Source organism: Macrosteles quadrilineatus, unplaced genomic scaffold, assembly GCF_028750875.1.
Source record: "Macrosteles quadrilineatus isolate MER2022 unplaced genomic scaffold, UCM_ALF_1.0 Scaffold_1__1_contigs__length_201487025, whole genome shotgun sequence".
Taxonomy (NCBI): Eukaryota; Metazoa; Arthropoda; class Insecta; order Hemiptera; family Cicadellidae; genus Macrosteles; species Macrosteles quadrilineatus.
In genome coordinates, this window is record NW_026542594.1 from 186,777,693 (window position 1) to 186,802,100 (window position 24,408).

General features: G+C 35.2%; 1 protein-coding gene and 1 non-coding gene across 2 annotated transcripts in view; one reads left to right on the top strand and one right to left on the bottom strand.

The window, feature by feature from the left end:
• LOC128991830 (transmembrane protein 132E) overlaps positions 1-24,408 on the top strand; it is a 202,195-nt gene that overhangs the window by 153,775 nt on the left and 24,012 nt on the right. The gene's annotated exons all lie outside the window — the stretch shown is intronic.
• Trnal-caa (transfer RNA leucine (anticodon CAA)) lies at positions 16,911-17,025 on the bottom strand. The gene is made up of 2 exons: positions 16,988-17,025; positions 16,911-16,955 (listed from the first exon to the last, which is right to left on the bottom strand). It is a non-coding gene; the product is annotated as a tRNA-Leu (tRNA).

The window sequence follows — 24,408 nt, forward strand, 5'->3', positions numbered from 1 at the left end:
TTTAAGAAGTATTGATGGATACATGAAAAGACGTAGATTTCACTATATATTTTCCCATATTTTACCAATGAAAAGCAATAACGAAAATTAGAATGCGATATTAAAAGAATGAAAAATTTGGGAACAGACTTAAAAATAAATTGTAATATTGTTGTAATTCACTCTGAAAACACATAATGGCTTTTACCCGGTACAGTATTAGAGATGAGGGACTAATGTATATAATTACTTTATAATGACAATGTCACCAACAGCAGGTGTTCTGGTGAAGTTTGTTACATTTTGTCACAGGGCCAACCCTGTAGTAAAAAACATATGCGATAAATAAAGGAAATAGGGCTGACAACAATATTGGAAAGACATTCAATTTTGGATGATACGATTGAGCAAGAAACATTAATAAGTTCAGCTGCTTCATTTTATCGCATTTTGATTCCAATAAAGTCTGCAACAGCTGTTGAGGATTACGGAACCATTGAAGGCTAGTACAAATGTCGAAACAAAATAGGACTTTGAGTATATTTCAATTTGATTATAATGTAATGCCATACATTTAACATTAACATACTCCTACAATGTGTGTCATCCTTATTGATCAGTTGAACACGAGTTTAGGCTAGTTATGTCCGGTATATGCAGATTGAATTTCGTGTTAACTATTAGTTTCTTCGCTACTAACTAAATACCATCTTATAAATAAAACACTTAATTTGTAAGTCTGGTCGATTATTGTAATCGAATACTAAGGCTGACGCCTTAAATTTGGCCTTAACTGAGAGAAGTGAGTCATAAACGTATTATGACATAAACAGTTTGTCAAATCATACCGTTGTTTTAATAGAACGAGATTCGCATTTGCAATAGATTCAATGAGCTTTATAACAAAAATCCTTGAGCTTGATTAAGCAAAAATCCCAGGTAAATATTAACCCACTGTCAAAAGGCTAAAAATATTACAAAAATTTTAAATTTTCATACACATTGTTTGATATTCCCTACTTTATACAAGTCTAAAAGATGTTTTTAAAGTAGCCTACAGTATGTTTAAAGTCTTGCAAGAAACTACGATTGTATAAGTTTGTATAACCTACTGTAAACAGCATGCGAGTAACTGTAAACTGATTTTTATTCCGTGATTTTCGGAGATTATTTTCTTAAAGCCGCAGTCGCGTTGCAGAGCCCCGGTGAGACGAAGTTTGTACAAATAAACATGAATCTGCAATCTGGCGCCTTCTCAACCGTCTCCGGATGTTTTTACTTGTGTTATACGTGTTTTGGTTCACGGAGTCTCTGCCTAGAGACTTATCAGAAATCTTTTAAAATTATATTTAAGTTGGTACTACTGTACTTAGTATAATTGTAAACCAGTGTTACGCCAGAGAATGCTCACTTTATCACATTAGACCCGGGGTTACGCTTATTAGAGGCGGTTCACGAGTACGGGGTTTCGTGGCCCGCGGTTATCGTTGATCTCGACCAATTTTAACCGACGGTCAAAAAATGGGTTCACGACATAGAGCGTTAGCCGAGATCAAGCTTAGCCGAGACCAACGCTGGCCGTCGTTCAAGAGCAGGGATTAACTGGGAATTTTCGTTGGGAGGTTGGCAACAGCCACCTGCCGGGCCGCTGCTCGCGGTCGACGAGCCCCAAAACAAGAGGATGGCATTGCGTCATAATGATTGGTTCATAAATTATTATAATTAAACAGGGTATTTACTGATATCGTATAAAAGGTTGTGGACTTGCACTTGAATTCATTTTACACTAAAGTTTAAGGTTACTCAATTTATCATTGAATTATGAATAATACACTTTTACTGAATACACTGAATCGGAAAAATGCAATTAGGCCTATGTTTAAAAAAAAGTTTTAACAAATCTTGGTAATGTTTGTAATAAAATTCGATTACCAATTATGTTCAAAAATAAGACATACTTTATCAGGTTTGCAGTTTTATCCAAAAGTTCAAATTATTTAATAAAATGACTGCTCTTTTCAAAGATTTATGAATATCTTTTATGTATCAGTAATTTGTATAAAAAATAAATTTGAAGCAAGAACTGGCTATTATAGGAGCCGAGATGCCTTCATATGTAAACAGTAATAAACGTAAATATAAAATGGCAAACCTACAATAACATTTTATGACACCAAGATCTTTTAAATCGGTTCACAATTGGGGCTACAAACAGCATGCCTAAACCCCTAAGAACATTTGCGCGCGCCAGAAAGGGTAGAGCGCAGCCCTAAGCATGAGAAAACAGGTTATAATTTAATAAAAATATTTTGTTGTAATACAACGTTTTGTATATTTAACTATAGAATTTATCTTTTATCTCAGAAAATTGAAGCAATTTATTGTAAATCCCGATATGACAAATATTAAGACATTATCAGATGAAAAGGTCTTTCTTTAACAAATGTTAAATCATAAACATAATAATTTAAAACGTACAAAATAATTTTGGAAACTTAAATAAAATGACCTATGTTTTATATGCATTTTATGGAGGAACAAAAACTGTACTAATTTTATACAATAACAATTCTTAGACAAACCTAACAGTGTTTGACGGAACCATTTTCATTTTGATATTATTCAGCTGAAATAAAAGGATTCAAAATTGATAAAATAAATATAAAACATTTATGCAATAAGATTCGATTGCAATTTAAATTTATATGAATATGTTACGCTATTATTAGTTATATTTTTACTTAGTAATAACTAATTAAAATGTCTCAATAGTTACTTTTTACGATGTTTTCCATGTTTTCGGCTATCAGTAGTAAAAAAATTAAAAAAATAAATATCATGTTAAGGGTAATGAAATTGTTCGGAATTTAATGGCGAATCCGAATATAACATTCTTTTTGCTAACAAAAAAACAATAAACGAGCAAATGAGATAATCCCGACATGATGTCAACTTAACCCTGCCCCCTAGCAGGGTTAAGTTGAAGACCAAAACCATTGTTATTTACGCTCGAGATTATCCAGTTTGCGCTAGACCATGACTCGTGAACCCGACATTTGGCCCGGGGTTTACTCTAATTGAACCCGTGAAGCCGACTTTTTGCGCTCGGGTTTATCCCTGTCATAATTGGGTGAAGTTTATCTGTCTGCGCTCGAGCGCGGGTAACCTCGTACTCGTGAAGCCGATTTCCAAGCCGCGGCGCAAAAAACCGGCTATAACTGGATTTTGCGCTCGAACTAAGGATAACCCGTGACTCGTGAACCGCCTCTTAGTCTTTATATTAGGTCTAGGAAGTGTGGTGCAGGGTAAATACTGTGTGTAAGGTTGGCACTTCTTTGTATAAGTTATAGGCGGTCTGATCATGTATTTCTGTAATGTGTTTTTATAAAATTACCAGTTCATGTTTACGGTTTAGTTTAGAATATACATTTTAACGAACTTGGAGAGGGTGGTAGAGTATATGGTTTGCTATTGCATATTTTAATTATAAAATTGTCGTTTAGTTTCAAACTCTTAATTCTTCAATAGTTTAGTACTTTGTACTCTGTGAAAAGCAATTGACAATCACACATGTAAATATACTTTAGGTTAATGTCGCTACACTATACATAGCTCAGTCAATGAAAGTTTCGTGTCGCAACTAATTAGGGAAAAGCTGAATTTTTGCAGGGTGTTAGTACACAAAGTAGACAGTATAAAATGTCAAAGCATTGATTATTTAGACAGTAGAACATGTCAAAGCATCGACTATATAACAATGGTCAAAGTACTACCCCTCCCAAACATCGCAAGAGCGGTAATCTATCTATCTATATATTAATAGGCAAGCATGTTTCTTTAAAACCTTTTTTCTCAGCTCGTGTGAATCGTAGGGAAAATCTACGCATACCGTTGGAAAGCTATTTTCCTGTAGGTGTGCAGAATCCCTTTATAAATTTAAATAGGCTCAAAGATAAGCACAAAAAATGAGTTTAAAAATTTGAAAAAATTAACATGGATCTTATGCGTTGCTATGCTGGTTACGAAATAACAACGAAATATAAACAGAAAATCAAAACAAATGGAGGAAACTCCAATCACATGTTTTATTTACAGTGTGGGGTGAAAATAGATAAGTGAGTACATTACATATTTTTGGTCGAGTTTCGACCACTGGACGACCTCTCGTTTAGTTAAATACTCATAGCCAGTCAACTATGCACTGAGTAAACATATGCACTGAGCTAGAGATACAACTGTAGGTACCACCGTGAGAGTATTGTGATACGTTGGCCACCATATGTACTAAGGGGTATATTATATTGTACTTATTGCATTTGAACTAGGGGGTTGTGGGATTGTACATACCTACATCAAGTAACTAGCCGATAAGCTGATTCCCCTAGTTGGTACCAACCTAACAAAATTACAGCGGATTTTCTAGTAGATTTGCCGTGTCAGTGCTACCTCCAGTTGTATTTCTAGCTCAGTAAGCATCCTATTCAAACTACAATTACAGTCTAAAACGTAAATGAGATCAATGTCAGGTATATATAACAAAGATATATGCTACATCTGAGTAGTTGAATTGATATAGTTCATATAAATCTGATCTAAAACTAAATAAACCTGGAGAATGTTTACGTAACACTTACCAAAGCTATGTAATATTGTGTATATTTGGTATTGGTACTAGCCACTATTACCGTAGATGTTGGAGTAGATATTTCCTCTTGGCGAAGGCTGGAGAGTGTATAGAATGCAGTTAGAGCGACGTGGACAAATGAGCTTCGAGAGGAGAATGTCAATTACTTTCCGCGTTTCTAACGAATGCGATTTTATAAACCAAATCTCCGCAGTTCTCATCATTCAAAGGAGTGAGAAAGTTAGCCAAATGTACAATAATGTTTTATAAACTATACCACAATCGAGAGCTTTAATGTTAGAATACTGTTGGAGTGTTGCATGACGTCCAATAATATTATTCAGTGCCACGACGTCCAAAATCTCATTTTTGAGCTGTTACACGACGTCCAAAATCTCATTTTTGAGCTGTTACACGACGTCCAATAATATTATTTAGTATCATGACGTTACGTCCAAAATACCATTTTTGAGCTGTTACACGACGTCCAATATAAAATATTTGACTGTTGCACGACGTCCAAGTGCCACGACGTCCAAAAGTACAGTAACTGAAAGATGTAGTATTTCTACAAGCTTTGGACGTCGTGAAACAGCGCACTATATAATCTTGAAAAAAAGTATCCATACTTTTCATAGAGTGATCATCGAATAGTATAGTAAATAATTTACCCAATTGGTACTTACGTATTATACCGACTTAACTAACTAACTCGACTTCCAAACAATAGATTAATTAGTTAAATCTTCCTAACCTAGCCACCCTTAGGTTAGGTTAGGTTCGGTTATAATTATTAGGTGTAATTGGTACAATATGTAAGTACCAATCAAGTTTGTAGACGTTACAATTAGATAATCTTGTGTTGGAAAGTTCACAAATCACCAGACAGTAGAAAGAGAAGAAAGCGGAGCTCAAATTCGACAACTTTTGCTTCTCGCATTCCCGTGCAGGAATTCACTGAACACGCACTAATGTTTCATTGTTTCTTTGTTTTTCTATGACAAAAAAGATATACTGCTAAGGATATGTTTTGAAACCTTCTCAATCTTTCCAACAGTAATTTCTTCCTCTTACTTTGAATAGTTTTGTTAATTATTAACCTAACTCTATCCCCAACCCAGAGACTTGTCAGAAATGATGACACATCAGCGGCGTATGTGTCTGTGTCTTCCCACTCGTTATCAATTAAGAGATAATTGGTAACCGCCAGCGCATGTCTTCCACACTCTGACACAACTGAACCTGTTCAAGTCGTTCAGTTTTTAGTCTTCAAAACTTATGACCAATTACATTTCCTGTTTGGAAAGTCTCAATCACAGTGCGTTAGCTTGAGTTGTGCAGCAGATGTGGTTAAAAAGTCTAGGACATGAAAACCTACGCATAAATATCTTCTATTTCTCTTTTATACATAGCAGAAACTGGGTGGTTTGAGCTGTATTTGTATGCGGTCCTCTTGAAACCAGAGCACAAACATTCTTGTGAGAACTAACTCTGTCGAAGATCGTCCTTTACGTTAAAACACATAGAAGTATTACATTTACTTCAAGGAAATTAAAATTAAAATCTTTATTTTCCGTATATGCAATAGACATCGTCCATACACTATGCTATCAATACAAATATTTACACCTATTAATATTTGCTGAAATAGTTTTACGTTCAAAAAGTGCTGTAAGCGCATTTATTCAGTGTTTTAAATATTTAAAAGACAATTGTACTCCTACGTGCGTGTGTTCACAGTTCACACCTCCTCGTATGTAGCCTACAGCTGAAGTATCTCATTACGAGACTAAAGCGTTCATCATTTCACACACGTTGTTAGCTTTATGTCGACACTAGCGCTCATTGTAGCAACGAGTTGTTATGCAGTATCTGTTAACAAGATAGATTATTTTTGGACTGTCTGTATTAATTAGGGTTTCCCAGGCCGCATTTGAGATTTTAATTTACTTTTTAGGCTACAATTTTAGCGCACCTAAGTTTGTAAGACGTTTGCATCAAAATATTGCCGGTTATGATGTGAGTTAAAATGTTAACATCGTTTTACGTTTTTACGATCATTTAAAGAAGTTCATTATTATTATTACTTACCATTTGAGACGGGGATGCCACTCTATTTGCGTATTTTAACCCCAAATATGAGTGAAGGATGAGTGTACAATGGTGTGAGATGATCTGTGTAATGTCGGTCATAAATAAGACCAGCTCTTTTATTAGTCAAAACCATTTATTGTTTCCCAATGAAAAAGGACAGTCCAATAAATAAGTATTGTTTAAACTTTTTCATTGATTCATAGGGTTTGGTTCACAAATTAATAGGGTGTAGCCTAATTCACGATTCGCGTAACTCTAGACTATAGATTGCATTTTTTAAACCAACATTTTTAAAACAAGAGGATAGTTTACAAGAGTTTGTATTTTCATCTAATACGTTCGTGCAATACGGAAGTCACGCTTCAAATGAACCACAAAACTTGGCTCACAAAGAGAAGGCAGAAATGTTTGGAATTCTTTCCTTTACATTTGTCGTCTGCACAACTTCCCTGTAGGTAACTCCAAAAATCTCTCTTTTAAAACGACATAATTTTGTTAAACTGGCAGATTTTGATTTGGTTCGAATTATTTCTATTTGTTTTACTATATAGGTACACAAACTTAGTTTTACAAAGGTCTTTTAGATTTTTTCTAGTGCAGTAGGGGGCCTATAATGAAAATTAAGTTTTAATTATTCTTACAACAGTTAAGTTCCTTGTGGGTCTCAAACACCGTGTCAACGTAGGCCTTTGCCCTTTGTATCGATTGTCGCCGTAGCAACCGCAGTGACTGACACTGTGTCAACACCCACTGTTACTGTGTAAACTTATTGTGTAACTGTTCCTGCATATAACAGGTTTCTGTGCGTAACAGGTACAAGTATGTAACTGTTACTCTACTAACAGGTTTGTGTATGTACGAGGTGTGGCTAGAAAAAAACGGGATTTTTTGTGTAACTAGTTTTATTTCATTTCCTTTACAACTTTTGCCATATTACCTTCAATATACTCCCCTCCACTATTCCTACACCTCTCCATTCGAATTTTCCATTGTTCAAAACAGTGTTTTAAGTCATTTTCTGAGAGCATGTTCAAAGTCTCCGTCGCTTTTTGTTTCACAGCTTCCACAGTCTCAAATCTGGTCCCCTTCAACACTTCCTTCACTTTTGGGAACATAAAAAAGTCACACGGAGCTAGGTCTGGTGAGTAGGGTGGATGTTCTAACACAGGGATCTCATGCTTGGCCAAAAATGTTTTAACAACAAGTGCATTGTGGGCTGGGGCGTTGTCCTGATGAAGAATCCACGACTTGTTCTTCCACAACTCTGGTCGCTTTCTTCGCACTCGCTCACGGAGGGTGGCCAAAACCCCTAGATAATATTCTTTATTCACGGTTTGACCTCCAGGAACCCAATTTACATACAGAATTCCATGGATGTCAAAAAAAAACAATCATCATGGCCTTGAATTTTGATTTTGACATTCGAGCTTTCGTCATTCGTGGTGAATTCGGACTCTTCCAGTGCATTGATTGTCGCTTAGTTTCTGGGTTATAGGTAAAAAACCATGATTCGTCACACGTAATAACTCTTTCCAACAGTTCAGGATCTTCCTTAATGTTTTTTAAGATGTCAGAACAGATTTCCATCCGTGACTTCTTTTGTTCCGGCGAGAGAATTTTTGGCACCATTTTTGAACACACTTTTCTCATATTAAAATTTTCATGTAATGTTTGCCGAACCGATTCTTTGTCGATTCCCACAATCTCGGCAACTGCACGGATACTCAATCTACGATCTTGACGGATTACTTTGCCTATTTTCTCAATGTTTTCATCAGTCTTCGAGGTTGAAGGACGTCCTGGGCGCGGATCATCTTCAACATCTTCTCTCCCTTCTTTGAAACGCTTATACCACTCAAAAACGCGTGTGCGTGACATACATTCTTCCCTAAACACTTCTTGTAAGAGAGAATAAGTGTCTGTTGCGGATTTACCCAGCTTCACAAAAAATTTCACGTTAACTCGTTGCTCAATCAAGACACCTACCATTTTTCCGACGAGCGGCATATACAAGGTCCAACAGGAACGAAGGCTGAGGCCCGACTAAACATAAACAAGATAAGCTCGTCCAACTTGCTGGAATGTAGAGAGGGGATGTCATGTCAGGCGACCCGGCTATATGGTATTTGACCTTGAGACTCGCACAAATTATCTCACAGAAAACCAGTCCTGTTATTTTCTAGCCACACGTACGTAACAGGTTCCGTTTTTTTAATCCAGCAGTATTTTATAATTAACTGTAGAACGTTGCTCTAGTTATAGTTACTGTAATTAACAGATGTCTAACTGCAACTGGGTACTTGTTATTTTAACTGCCATTTGACAACTGCGTCATTGTGTTTATGCAATTGGCGCAGGTTACTAGTTTTTTAATAACACAGTGAAATAATTCTCACAAAGCAACCACCCCATGTAGAGCGAGCAGGTCTAGTGGTAGATCACGGGACATCCGTCCCCGAGGTCCTGGGTTCAAATACCGTCAATAACTAATGGATTTTATCAAAGTGATAGTGCCGTGCCCCTTTAGACCTAGTCTAAAATAAGGTGTAAAACGGTTTCGAGCTAGAGCTTGGCGTTCAAAAACGTGAAATACATAATTAAAGTTTTCAATATGCATCAATTTTCATTGAGACGGGAACACATGAACTAAATAACACCTCGCGTCACTATTACTTGACTGTTATTTTGCAACTGTTACTGTGTCATCACCTGTTACCAAGCAACTGTTACTGCCTGTAACCGTTACCAGTGTGTGCTCAGGTGTGGTGAAGAATATTAAACATCTGTACAAATGTTTGACAACAGGTGACAACCAGCTGACAGCCTGTCACAGACCGAATCTGTTTGCGTAATGTGGTTATTCACTGGACGACATTTGCTGCAAAGTAATATCGATCTCTGTGTGAAATGTTTACTGTGTATTTTCGTTACGTCAAGCGTTGGACGTGTAAATAAGTTAAACGTTTAAGTAGTGTTTGTGTTAGATTGTTACACGTCAGGAATATTTGTTTAGAATTTCCGTTTTCGTTGCTAGACGGTTCGTTTATTACTATCATCATAAAAAGATGTTTCAACTTTCCAATTAATTATTTTGTAACCGATTTCAACATGCTTAGCCTCTGGTTGGGTTTTAAAATCGTTTATGGACATTTAAATTGCTAAATAATTTACTACCGTAACATAAACAAGTTTCAACTTGGTACCATTAACCGGGACGTAGTTGAACTAGACCGCCCACACACCATTTATACAAATTGACAGACAACTGTGACAATGAGATTAACACTGAATGACACATTGGTGTTATTGTTCCGCTGAGCGATGTAAATGCCGCAGTATTTGTAGCGGTTTGCGGGTAACGACTGATTGTTGCCACAGGTATTATACAATGTGTGGTCAGAACTGTGTCGACTGTTCAAAATACATACAGTGTAAAGTATTCGTGCAATGCGCCGTTGTGGAAAGTAGCTATTTTCATCCCTAGGGCAAAAAGGAATTAGCTGAAGTACAGGGAAAATAGTTGTAGTGTATTATTTTAACAACTTAAAAATGCTACCGTTGATTTTCCCGATAGTAAGTAGTTCTGTGGATACAATCGTGGTACACTAGTAAATCTCATGTGTTTATTTTTATAGTTGGTATTAATTTTAATAAGATTTTTTTCTCTTTCAGGTAAGCGCTGTTAGTTTGCTGACTTCTGATATATATTTTAGACTACGAATTCGTAAGTGATTTAGCTTTTAAATAACTCTCGAGTTTATTTTAAGCCCGTGTCGTTTTTCAATGTGAACTATAAGTTATAAGGCCGAATTATTGTATTAGTACGAAGACAGTGTTCAGGGTTCTTCTAGTAAAAGAAATAAAATTTTAGACAGACAATCTTTTAAAACCTATTCACTGTTATTTCATGTGAACAAAATGTTACTTAATTTCCCTTCCTCTTTAGACATCGTTTCAATAGGCCATCTTTTCATAGACATCGTTTTTAACGCTGAGGATGTTTTTTTACTATACACTGCCTAAACTTAACTGCCATGACCAATTTTCCACGGATATGCATTAGGGTTTCCTGTTCAGTATTAAATTATTTTCTGTCAATCTTGAGTTTTTGTTGGGTCCGTTCAACTCACAGTTATGATTTTTTTTACTTGTTTTACGTAACATGTTGGTAATTGAAATCTTTTGGCAAAACTTAAAATAGGTTTAAACCACTTCGTCATGGAGTAGTCGCACACAAAATCTACATCAGTGAAACGTGATTTGACCTAAGTCTCACACTGACATATGTAAACTTTGCCACAACATTACATCAGCAAAGCTTAGTCTATGATATTGCATTTTACAGCTGTCTATATGTTTATAGGCCTCGGTTAGTTAAGTAAACATCGACTCAAAATAATACTCTAAAGTGGTGTACAACAAAATTGCAATCAATCACCACTACTGAACAATTAACCACCTACCATAAAATACCTTCAAAAGAGTTAACCCGATTGAATTACCCGCCAAAAACACTTTGGTCATAAAAAGCGCGCCATTTTGGCAGTGACAGCGATGAAGGCTCATTTGCATTGTACATTGGGTTGAGGCCACAGACGATTGTTTCAACAGTCCAGCTATAGGATTGCATTTACATTTAGAAGAGGGTCCCTTATAGTTGGTTAAAGAGAACATTTAATACAGAACATTTTAAGCTGTAAAACACCTTTAAGTTATAAACTGTGAGCTCTGTAAACTAGTAATTTGGTATTCAATAATAATTTACTGTACGAATGTCATAGAGATATCAAAAACAAAAACACATTTTAGGTAGGAATATTATTATATTTCAAATGTAAGCATAAAATCATACATATTCGCCAGTAACATAGACTTAAAATACATCAAATAGACTTGTCATCCTACTAAGAGTGTTTAATCCGAACCCTGTTTTGACATGTATATGTTTAAATGCGTCTATGTGGATAATATTTTCTTCTTATTTCACGATAAAGTTTTCAGTGCACGATATACACTTTTATTTGGCTGAATTAAATGAACATTCTGCTAGTAAATATAAGTATATAATTGTAAACATACTAATACACTCTACGCTAAATATAAATATGAGTTACTCTAACAATGGGAAAATTTAAAATGTGATAGGTTTAATCCAAGTCATAATCTTTTATTTGCAATCCCATTGGAGTAATTAGTATCGAAATTAAACCGAAACCCCAACATGGGTAAATGAAGTATTCGGCGCAGACAGGATCGCAGAGCTGTAAAATTGGTAAATATATTATAAGTATAAACTATTGTGAATACCCAACAAGCTCAAATGTTATACGCGAGGTATGGGTTTCAAAATTGTTTTAGCATTAGCAAGATTGCAAGAAAAATTGATTTGTTACATTTAAAAAAGACTGTGTAAATATAACATGATATGCTCAGCGGTGTTGTTCATCGCTAACTACGTGATCACGGTGCATAGCCTGGCCTCGTTACCGTAAATACATCTGTTGTAGGCGGCGACAAGGCGACAAACTAGATAAGCTAATGTCTTAAGGGTGTTAAACACTGGATGAACCAGTGCGGATGTTTGACTTGGTTTAAAGTAAACTTGAGTGTGAGTTTATGACGTTCTAATGAATAGTGTAGAAAAAAAGTGTGGAAATTAGTAACGTAATTGCAACGTTTCGATATCTGAAAATGTCACCTCTTCACTTAATCAGATCGAACCTGAAACATGACATGTTTAGTACACAGATCAGACAACTTAGGAACTTAGCAATGTGTTCAAAAAACCCATTGCGTTTCTCAAATAAATTGTTTATACCTCTGTGTTTGACGATTTCCCCATCGAAACCAAAGTGGGATGATTCTTGGTTACATTTAATAAACTGTAAAATAATATTTTAACATTGCAATCTTTGGTATCTCATTTATTTAGTGTCTGAGAATAGTTATCTAATTGAGCACCTCAGAGGTAGTACTATGGTAGAAACATACAGCAGCGTATTTGTGATATCCAAGATGTTTGATCTGATTAAGCTATCTAAGTTGTATCTTATTAGGGGTATTTAATTATCTAACAAAATTTACCTCATCTGGCGAAGGTTAGATCAATAGACAATAAATTATAATCACATTCTTCATTATTACAATTCTAAACGAATCCTATATATGGCAAGCATGTTTCTTGGAAACCTTTTTCTCAGCTCGTGTGCATCGTAGGGGAAATCTACGCATACTGTTAGAAAGATATTTCATGTAGATGTGTAGAATCTCTTTAAAAAATTAAAACAGGTTCAAAAATAAGCACAAAAAATGAGTTTAAAATTTAAAAAAATTAACATTTACCTTATGGGTTGCCATACTGGTGACGAAATATAAACAGAAAATTTAAAAATGTACGAAATTCCAATCGCATGTTTTATTACAGCGTGGGTGAAAATAGAAAAGTCTGTACATTAGACATTTTTGTTCGAGTTTTCGACCACTGGACGACCTCTAGTTCATATTATTATTCATTATAACCATGTAAATTCTTATCTAAATTTTCCTTTTTTATGAATCGATTTTAAACACAACTATAATTGTGTATGACGAGATTGCGAGTATAATGCTAGATATTCGTGAGACAGCAGAAGGCAGTAGTCTCTTGGCAAAGATCCCTCCTCTTCGTATCTCATCCATGACAAGTAGTAGTCTCAGGCATTAATTGCCTTTGCAAAATCAATTGCTTCACTTCTCGACCCCTGACTCCTGGCTTTCAACTTGCAAAGTGTAAATTTGTCCACGAAACATCTTCTTAACATTTTTTCGTCTCTTTCCACTTTTAGCCAGTCACGAACATAGGTTTTGGTTTTGACTTCCATAATGTTGTTTTGCGATAATGTATGTAGTAAAAATATTTGAAAACGTTTGAATTGCAGTACCTCGAAATTTAAATAATGAAATTTAGTTTTTCTACCGAAAATTGGGGACAATTTTTACAAAACACCATGGACATTTGCTTCCCAAGTAATAAATGTTTTTGTTGTGAAAATATATTATGTCAACAGTTTTCTTATAACAGCTTTTAACTTATAAATTAGAGTTTTATTACATTTAATTTTATCGCATATTCCCCGATCTTTAATGTTATCCGTGTATTTTCATTTATACAATAGATAGGTACTCAGAAAATTGTATAAAAGATTATTAGTAATTAACATTGTAAAAATATTAAACGTGTGATAGTTTAAACTAATACATCGATTTTTTGTGCTTATGTTTTTTCAACGTTATTTACTTTTTTGTTAGGGGAATGCATTACTGTCCAAACCTTAACAGTGTTACTAGGCACACTAACGTATATTCTTGTTAGCATAAATTAGTAGCCACATGTCAACTGGTTGACAAGAAACTAAGTGGACATTAAAACCACACAACCCAGCCATTTATTTGTTGGATATTTAGACATTTTTGGCAATTGCAGTCTGTTTCTCGAGATCAAATCAATAACATTAAGAGTTTAATGCGTGCACAGTAACCAGTCAAATAAATACATCTATGGTGCAAGCAAGCAAAAGGAAGTTTGACTAAACACAGGTTGGGCAACCTAACTATATCAGAGTGTATTGTTATCGTATAACTCCACTGAGAGACATTCATTGTACAAGGTTGGAAGCCCTGGGGGGTTGTAGGTGAATGAAGAGTTAACATCAACATACCGGGTCTATTGTGCGGTTACTACCTACCCTTACATACTGTACAGAACCTGCCTACCCTTTCATACAGTACCTGCCTACCCTTACATACAGTACCTGCCTACCCTTACATACAGTACCTGCCTACCCTTACATACAGTACCTGCCTACCCTTACATACAGTACCTGCCTACCCTTACATACAGTACCTGCCTACCCTTACATACAGTACCTACCTACCCTTACATACAGTACCTACCTACCCTTACATACAGTACCTGCCTACCCTTACATACAGTACCTGCCTACCCTTACATACAGTACCTACCTACCCTTACATACAGTACCTGCCTACCCTTACATACAGTACCTGCCTACCCTTACATACAGTACCTGCCTACCCTTACATACAGTACCTACCTACCCTTACATACAGTACCTGCCTACCCTTACATACAGTACCTACCTACCCTTACATACAGTACCTGCCTACCCTTACATACAGTACCTACCTACCCTTACATACAGTACCTGCCTACCCTTACATACAGTACCTACCTACCCTTACATACAGTACCTACCTACCCTTACATACAGTACCTGCCTACCCTTACATACAGTACCTGCCTACCCTTACATACAGTACCTGCCTACCCTTACATACAGTACCTACCTACCCTTACATACAGTACCTACCTACCCTTACATACAGTACCTACCTACCCTTACATACAGTACCTACCTACCCTTACATACAGTACCTGCCTACCCTTACATACAGTACCTACCTACCCTTACATACAGTACCTGCCTACCCTTACATACAGTACCTGTCTACCCTTACATACAATTTCTACCTACCCTTACATACAGTACCGGTCTATCATTACAAACAGTTCCTACCTACCCTTACATACAGTACCTACCTACCCTTACATACAGTACCTGCCTACCCTTACATACAGTACCTGTCTACCCTTACATACAATTTCTACCTACCCTTACATACAGTACCGGTCTATCATTACAAACAGTTCCTACCTACCCTTACATACAGTACCTACCTACCCTTACATACTGTACCTGCCTACCCTTACATACAGTACCTGCCTACCCTTACATACAGTACCTACCTACCCTTACATACAGTACCTGCCTACCCTTACATACAGTACCTGTCTACCCTTACATACAATTTCTACCTACCCTTACATACAGTACCGGTCTATCATTACAAACAGTTCCTACCTACCCTTACATACAGTACCGGTCTATCATTACAAACAGTTCCTACCTACCCTTACATACAGTACCTACCTACCCTTACATACTGTACAGTACCTGCCTACCCTTACATACAGTACCTACCTACCCTTACATACAGTACCTGCCTACCCTTTCATACAGTACCTACCTACCCTTACATACAGTACCTGCCTACCCTTACATACAGTACCTACCTACCCTTACCTGCATACAGTACCTACCTACCCATACGTACATTACCTGCTAACCTTTACGTACAGTACCTGACAACCCTTACGTACAGTACCTACCTACCCTTTCATACAGTACCTACCTACCCTTACATACAGTACCTACCTACCCTTACATACAGTACCTGCCTACCCTTACATACAGTACCGGTCTATCCTTACATACGGTACCTGTATACCCTTACATACAGTACCTACCTACCCTTACAAACAGTTCCTACCTACCCCTACATGCAGTACCTACCTACCCTTACATACAGTACCTTACCCTCGTGTAGTATAGCCTCGTGTAGTGGTTAATATTATAAATTAAAATGGTTTATTCCTCCTGAACGTAGTTGTGCCTTTTTTTCGATTACTCTGTTTTTGCTGAAGATCCCTGAATTTCTGTAAAACGTTTTACAAGCTCGTATTGTTTTATAATTGCGTAATTATATGAAATTAAACTATATGTAGCCTATATTAACACGAACTGATCATACACAGGGTAATTCAAATTATTTAATCTCAGAAAAGTAATCTATTTATTTGCCGATTTTGTTTTCTACATTGTTTTATGTAAGTTTCTCTATCAACTCAGTTAAGCTAAAATTACTCACGTAAACGTATATTAAGTTTTCTACGTTCTATGTTATTGTGAGTTTATTTTCATTTAAAATATTGTTTAATTTTTTTTTAACGGTTACCAAAAAATAAATAGCAGAAGTAAGATTAGGTTTAAAATCAAGGTTTAAATACTATTTACTCAATTTTGTATATTTTGTTTTTGGAAAGTTTTGATTGAGTGTGTTTTGTTTAAAACACTCGATTCCTTTTAAAATGCTTGTAAACATTTAACATTTTAGTGCAATAAATAGATTTTTTTTAAATATGCTTGAACTTAAAATTACTTTACAGTATTTATTTTTTGTCTTAGAGCAAGTTGTGACTCTTCGGTGAAATTTTAAAAGTTGATTGCATATAAATAATTATATAAACAGCCACGTCTTGACATCTATAGACATTTGGATAAACGGACGGATTGAACTGTTGACAAAAAGTTTCTGTCAGAAGTGGGATTCGAACCCACGCCCTCATTGAGGACCAGAACGCCCAGTACCGCTCATAGCGGCAAGTTTGCACTTGAGTCTGGCGCCTTAGACCGCTCGGCCATCCTGACATACTGCTTGCAGCTATAGAACTGTGTAGTGGCTTTTTAAAATTAATTTTCACATTTTGTAGATGCTTATTTTCTAATGTGCCCATTGAGCCCCTGCCAGTCAGTCTGGAGAAAACTGACTTTGTGATATTGTACCACCTACCAGTATTACCAGTGTTAGTTTGATGAAATATAACAGTCTCATAGATTTATGTCTCTGATTCTTGTGGTAGATCATCTGAACACAATTTGTGAGGAACTGGTAAATAAACTAGTCTTATAAAATATGTGTAGGTAATTTCTGTCCACCGTGTTTTGTTCTGGGCTATCGGGAATTGTATTGAACTGTCTGGGTTGATATTTTTCCAAATATTTTAGATATAGAAACCGGCAAACATAGCTATGTCCTTAAAATCCCACAGGACTTTAACACGAGGACGTCATGGAGTTTTGAGATGGAGTTTTTGTAGGGAAAGAAAAGAAAACTCAAGATGTTTACGTCTACTATGATTACTTGACAAAAAGTTCTTTTACAATTAATTGAATTGTGATTGGGGTTAATTGAATTATCTGTCGTATATCTGGTTGTTTTATAAGATAACAGAAGAAGGGTAGACATCCCTGCATTAACAGGTTGTATCCAATTTGTGTATTTTAAATAGAACATCAATAGTCTAAATTAGCCTGTCACATATGCTACTGTATATTCTATTACTTAGTTTTTGTTGATTTGAAAATTGGTGTGACGTAAAAGATTTTACAGTGTTAAGTTGTTCAGTTTGGCATGATATAAAAATGGTGTCTACGAAAGTAAAAAGTGATCTATATAAGAAAACTCAAACGTTATTTAATTCAACTTAGTAATGTTTATTGTAAGACCGAGGTTTTCTCGATTTTAGGTACACTACCACCACCATTCTCGTCCGCGTTCTCGTTCAGTTTCAAGCACGGGAGCCACTGTTTGATATTTAACAATAGAATCAGCAGTCGTTGTTAACAATGGATTCACAATTGAATTTGCAAACAAGATCGCAAAATCGCAAAGCTGTTATTGCAGACAGACGGGCTAATTTTACGCGACAGTAGCGCTACAAGCACTGGTGGCCAAGTGCCAAACTACTTCATACATAATGCCGCTTTGCGAATTTAAAGACCTTCGTTTCTTGAGCTTGATCGTCTCTGTGATTTGGACAGGTGCCATTTTCATATGTCAAACATTCATCGGTCTTACGAATTGGTCTTTGTTGACTTGTTCCGTAGTTAAAACTTTGCACTCTAATCCATATGAAAAACACTTATTGGTTGGTTTTAGAGATTACTAATGAAGACTTACATGAGTAATAAGTAAACGCATTGACCTTTTGGTTTAGAGTCAATGGTTCAAGTACCAACAATTAGTTATTTAGCATTTAACGTTCTGTGTTTGCGGCTAGTATACTTCAGTGCGGGAATTTAGGTTATTCCGCACATAAACCTTAGCTATTTGCGATTAAAAATGAATTGTGATTTAGCTATTTGTGTTAAATAAGTAGAAGAACGGTACGAAATAACATTATCTCTTTAGCGAAATATTTCAAAGACAATTAATTGCTGTAAGTGCAAAAAATACAATTATTGCTAAATATTAATTCGTCTTAAACAATTAGACACATGCAATTTAACAGGTGATACAATTATTCAAACAGAGATTTGGGCCAAACTTCGCATTGTTTGGATGAGAGCAGTGGTTTTAACGAACGCCTGCAAACGACGGATACTGCGTGGTAAGCTGTAGTGTAAGTAGGTTGTATACTAGACAATGTAGGCTGATGGAATATCAACAATCAACACGCCCATGTTGCTGAAATTATTTTAAATTAATTAGTAAATTGGAAATATAAATTCGCTTAGCTTAAAACCAACGTAGCCAAATAAAATTAGCACGAATAGAGAAAACAAAATTGAACCACACTCAGTGAACGTCTCTTAAAATGTAAAACGGAACTTTTCTTTGATGTAAGCAGCTTCGGCAACGCCTTGAAAAGTTATTAAGAATGTTTTTCAACCCCCTAATTCCCTTTCTTGTGTTTTTAATAGACTGAAAAGCCCTTTAAAGCTAGAGAGGCGAACTGGTCATAAATTGAGTTTAAAGTCGTCCAACTTTTCCAGTGACAAGGAAGATGTTTTAAGTAATGACTTTTCAAACCAATTTTTAAACACTCTATCCACTTGAAAACTTTTCCATAGTAAAAATTTAAACAGTTTGCTAAATGTTTAAAAACTAATTTTCTTCAGTCAAGAATAGTCTAGTATCTGTGAGCCCAAAATAAAATGTCATAAACTTATTAAAAAAGTCATAACATATCTATTTTCCTCTATAGACATGTTTCTAATGTGAAAAGTATAGGTGCCTGTTTTGAAAATGAAGTGTCTAATTGTCATCCCATTACCAATAAATCACTATCTGAAATTTTACACAAAGATAATTTAATGAAGTATGATCATTGGTGGTTCCAAGGAGAGACCCCCTTAAGCTAAAGCCCTACACCCTATTAGACATTGTAAAAATAAACTTAAACATATTTTTCGTCATACAAATTTTTTGACACAGTTCTGGATTTCTAGAAATACTAATGGCTTTTGAAAGTCACCAAACTGATATACAAAGAGCAAATTTTCCGGGGAAGGACCCCCAAAACCCCCTCCTGGCGTGGAAAACCCCCGGTAGTCCCCCTGGTCCTAGAACCTTTGAAAAAAAATTAGGGCTCTGTTCTCTTGGCTTTAAAAGAACTAAGATCAGGATCTGGGGAAAATATCAATTGTGATCCACAGTCCATGGCAGCAAAAGTATTACAACAATTTTAACATTTTAGTTTCATCATTTAGATTCTTGTTTGGTTAAAGACATTTATCAATTTTATTGTGCTTGTCAACTGACAGGGTTTACAATTTGTGAATATAAGGGATCATCGACATATGCTTGAATTTGAGATTTGTTAGACTCCTGCAAGGATAAAGGTGAAACAGGGCATTAAAATTACCAAAAGACAGTAACTACAATAAGCAGTAGTTTCATCTTCCCTCGTAAAAACCAATGTATTTCCAGACTTTTGCTCACCCAGCGAGTAATGTTATGTTACAAAGAAAGACAAATGACCCATCTTAACAAACTTGTGTAGCCTACCTTAACCCTATTTGACTGTAACAAATCAAATTGGGATTATCCTAGATAAGACTCTTCCTGTACAGGTAAACATGATAACAGTTGTCACTATTATCAGTTGCTTCTAACATATGACATGGTGACTTAACTGTACATGGGGCAGGTGAAGTTGACTTGTGCACTACTGCAGTACCTCTCGTGTATAATTTTTGGTTTGGGTTTAAACATGTAAACTAAATTGTCAGGTGAAGATATTTAGTTTTTTTTTCTGTGCAAAAGGGTAAAATGTTCTATTGTGGTATTTCTTAGTAAAATAGGAATGATTTACACTAAGTTGTTTTTTTTTACAAAATTATCGCAGTAGACCCTTCTTTAGGACCAGTCACAATGAAGGGGGTTCAGAAGTATACATACACATACTAAGTGTACTAATATATAAGCGTTACTAAAAATTTGAACAACATACAGCCCATAAAATAGTCAAATATTCTCATTTATTTTTGTTAAAAGTACCAGTGACTTATAAATCTTCTATATATAAAGCCAAAAGTACCCATGAACTTTTGAGAAAACTACAAGTCACACCCCCATAAACCATATACTTAAAATGTTCGTCATGACGAGAAACCTTGCGCAAAACTATCCATTATTTCATAAATTGCCCTTTAAGGTCGTAATTCCTTTTCAAAGGGAACTTTTCATATACATAATGTTAAAAATACCTCAGCTGTACTTATTTGTTTGTTATTCTTTTAATTTATGTGGGAACATTTTTGGATCCTCACCAAATTTTAACGGCAAAGGATTTACTATAAGAAGTCAGGCCACAACGGGATACCGGGGTACAACGGGATAGCTGTATTATTTTTGTTGTATGGTGCTGTAACCTAGTTTTGGTACATACAATTTTACAAAAGTCACTTTTAATCTCCAACACCCCTTTACATAGGCCTCAACCCAATGCATGTATATGAAGCAAAATCAAGGAGTGAGATGGAACAGTAACATGCAATTTTCTTAAAGCACCAAAATACCAACCTCGACTGAGCCAAAAAATGTTTACCGGTGTAAAAAACTATCAGTTTTCAGTACAATATAAAATCTAAAATTTAATAGTTTTTAGACAACGTTTCCATACTGAATCAGAAACAATCGCAAAATAGAAAATGTAGTTTTTGCCATAAAGCTTTTGCAATCAGCTGATTTTCAGAAATGAGACCAAGGCCTCGTGGCAATCAAACTGGATGAGTCTTGGAATTAAAGCTTCAGAACTGTCATAAACCTAACAAAGTGGGTCAAATCACTTAACTGATTGGACTCTGGTTACATAATGGGGAGGGTTTAGTGCTATATTCTCATTTCACTTACTGTTAATTTTTATCACTATGTTTTATGTGTAACGTCATATGGTATTGTTGAGTTTGAAAGTTGTACTGCAGTGAAATGGTTTTGCGCTTCAAAAGAAAATAATTAGAATTGTAGCTAAAGTACAACCAACAACTCCATGTAAAACCATCTTATGTTTGAACACTTATGTAAAACACACTATACGTAATACGATTGATTATTGGATACAGAAGTTGACATCCGGCATCCCATCTATATGGACCAGCTTTTGCAAATGTTTTGCTAAAAGGAATGTAGTTGTGTGAGTCAGTCACAGAATGCGTTATTGTCTAAAACTCTATTTTCTACCTTACTTTTTTGGTGCTGACATACTTGATGAACCTAATAGTTGCTATAGCTCACAATAACTCATTCCATTAGTTTAGTTTGGTAAAAAAAGCTTGTGTATTTGACAGAAATTTGTAATTTAGATCAGCGCAATCGTTGGTGGCTCACATCAACTACTACGAATTTGATTTAAAAACTGGCTACAACTTTAATATGGGGATGGAATGTCTTGTACATAATTAATATAACATCAATACATAACCGGGATTTTTAAATATTTTGTAATTTGTAACCCTTAAAAAATTGTTGATGATTTTTTTCCCTTTAAGAAGATGTTTATTTCATTTTCTGGTGAAGTATTTTTATATGGTGAATAGTTTGATTTAAAACAGTTTATGTAACAATTTCCAAATTAAAATTAAATCAGAAAATGAAAAAAGTTGACCAAAAGGTTGTTTTAAATTAAATATTCTCATTCAATTCATACCATAAAGGGATTTTTTTAAACTGCAATCCTCTCATAATACCCTAACTAAAGTAAGATCAGAAACATTACGAAGTTTGCAGCTGGAAGTTGTATGTACTTTCGGTAAAGATTTACAGACGATCTCACATATATTCAGGACACAAGCGACATGTTTACGTGCTAGGCTCGCTGAGCTCACATCGATCCATGGAGTACAAAGCCAATTGTTTCTTGGAGGAACATATTTAGGTTAATTGTCAAGTCTCAAGCTGCTTCCCTCTCCGGTGTAATTAACCTTTGTGATCAACCCAGCATCTCTACCTCCTAACAGAACTTTTACCTCATGTTTATTATTTATTTTTAAACACAATTAGTTTCTGTAATGTTTAAGAGTTTTGATATTTCTTTATTCATTTCTAAACTACACAGTTTCAAGCATTCTGATATTGTGATAAGACCGTATGTATTTTTTCTATTGTTTATCAGCTTTTATTGTGAAATTTGTATAAAGTTCTTTATTGTGATACCTTACTTTGTACACAATATTTAGGCGGCTTGAGGGGAAGTTCCCCCACCACCTATGAAAAGACCACACGCGAAAACTTTATTCCATTAAGAAACGTAATGCTATTCCATCAAGAATATAAAAGAAGGCGATTAGAGACCAAGAATCGTTACCAAAATATAAATTTCAATCAGAGCTATGTCATCTAGTCATGGCATTCGTGCATGAGCGCTCATTCTGTGTTCGCTAAATTGTTTTATATTAATCTTACATGCAATCTCCATCCCGCGACTTTCTATATTACTTTCCACAATGCACAAGAATCCACCCAAAATATATTTGCTAATAAACTTACTTCATTGAGTATTTTATTTGTTGTGTTATGTATTCGTACTATCTTCGACCAATTGAAGAACTAAACATTCCATCCCTGTGTTAAAGGTGTCACCAATAATGAAAAAGTGGAAGTAGGTGCACTGCAAGATGAATGGAGTAAAATTTTACTCCATTCATCTTGGGTGCACTGAGCCACCGAGGTGACTCTGACAAGTACGCAGACTTTTTAACCAAGTTAAGCTGATAAAGAAGAAAATCAAAGGCAGAAATATAAGTTAGTCTGTAGCAAATTCTACTAGTGACGCATTCAACTATGTTCTTGTAAATAAAAATTGGCAACAACTGGTCGATATAGATATAATATCTACTTCAGTCTCCAAAAGTTAAGTCATTGGTACTATGCAAGAGATACATTATCTGACCATTTGTGTAACTAGAATGACAGTAAGGAAGGATGAAAGAAGGTTAGTAAGTTAAAAGAAATAAATACAATTTGTATACTTAAGGTCGCAAATTTAATATATATTTTTAGATAATGAAACTACATTAAAAAATATCAGGTTATCCACGCCTACACCTGACCAATAGTAATTTTAGACATTATATATTAACTAGTGGCTTGTAGGGACATAAGTCCCTAAAATGCTCAATAATATAAAATAAATTATTCTAATATTTAAACAAACAAAGAAATATATTATCTATGTGTCAGAATAGATATCCCTGTATATATGCCATATCTTATGTGTAAAAAACAGTTTGTTGTTTGTCTTTGTTGATGTTATTTTCAATAAATCATTCGAATCACTACATAGATTTAACTCTGCTAAAGCAAGGCCACACTATAAAGGCAGCAAACATATAATTGGTTGTGAATAAATACTGGTTTATTAAGGTAGCTCGTTAATTATTTATTCAATGTGGTTATTTCTTGTTAAACACAAGTTTGAAAAGTTTCACAGTAAAATAATATATTTCCACATTCTATATAACGTAACTAAAAAGTCTTAATTATTATAGGTAACGTTATCCCTGGTTTTATATAGTACATTGCTGAACTTACTGGCAAATAAGTATAATCCAAATGTTAACATTGCGTACTGGCTTGATGATAAATCACGATCAGCTGTATGAAGTAAACAAAAATTAGCAGAAAATGGCTTCTAATGCTATTCTTATGGAGAACATTTTACGTTATATCTCGTTTTCTGGTAACTTTATGGAAATTCTGCTATTTTTCCCGAGTCCCTGGGGTCAAGACCTTTAATTTAAGACCCCTCC